The sequence below is a fragment of the Rhagoletis pomonella genome, unplaced genomic scaffold (genome assembly GCF_013731165.1).
Source record: "Rhagoletis pomonella isolate Grant_MI unplaced genomic scaffold, Rhpom_1.0 Rhpom_scaffold_00008, whole genome shotgun sequence".
In the NCBI taxonomy this organism is placed as follows: domain Eukaryota; kingdom Metazoa; phylum Arthropoda; class Insecta; order Diptera; family Tephritidae; genus Rhagoletis; species Rhagoletis pomonella.
The window spans coordinates 46360183-46361191 of NW_023458562.1; the positions used below are offsets into that span (position 1 = coordinate 46360183).

General features: G+C 37.1%; 1 protein-coding gene across 1 annotated transcript in view; it reads left to right on the forward strand.

Moving 5' to 3' along the window:
- The window catches only part of LOC118745320 (cytochrome P450 6g1-like), a 19441-nt gene that overhangs the window by 16488 nt on the left and 1944 nt on the right, over positions 1-1009 (forward strand). The gene's annotated exons all lie outside the window — the stretch shown is intronic.

A 1009-nucleotide genomic window follows, 5' to 3' on the forward strand; every position in this document is an offset into this window, starting at 1 on the left:
TGCGAATTAGGGACGGACAACGGACGGAGGTATCGTCTTATTAAAGTTTATTATGATGGCGTATTTAATGGATAACATATAAATTGATATTAAAATTATAGAATGAAACTCGTATACATACATATAAAAACTTTTGTACATAGTGTAAAACTTTAATATACAGCCGTATGTGATAAACGATGAACAATAAATTTCGAGACTCGAAGTGGTATTCATTTTATGATAAAAATAATTTTTTTAGAAAACCATATACTTATGTATATTTATATTGGTTACATACGATTTAAGGGATTTTTATCGATTGGTACAATGTATTTTATTGGAAGTATTGCCCATCGTTAGCTATGACTTTTCCCATTTCTCGGCCAATGTATTGATACCGCGCCAATAAAACTGCTCGTCTTTGGAGATCAAGCCAATGTTTGATACATTCAATTTAAGTGAACCGTATTCCCGTTGGGGCGTTCTTCATCGAGCGGAACAATTGGTCGTTTGATGGTCCAAGGTTTGGGCTATAAGCTGGGTGGGTTAGCACATCCCGTCCGGTATCATCGCGATAAGTTCTGACCACAGTTTTGACGAGAATTACCATGGCAGAAGATGAATGACTCATGCCTGGACTTTTTCCTGCAATCACTCGCTTCAATCACATCAGCTGTTGTGTATAAGAGACCTCCATCGATCGTCTGACCACTTTTCAGAAGCTCATGTTACAGGATTCCTCTCTCGACGCACCAATGTAGAGCATAACCTTGGCACCGGGAAGTTAGCCACTCTTTAATTGCAAAATATTACTTACCTGCGGCTGTGTCGGAGCCCAAGCCGCTAAACTTAAACGTAGTACATGTACGTGATAATATTATTATTATTCAAATTAAAAACGGTACATGAATATTCGTTTTGATTGTATTGAATTGAATGTAATAAATCAATATGAATTGCCAAATATTAATAATTACTGTCCCTTTCGTCAAGGACAGTTTTGCCATGGAAGCCGAATGACTCTCCA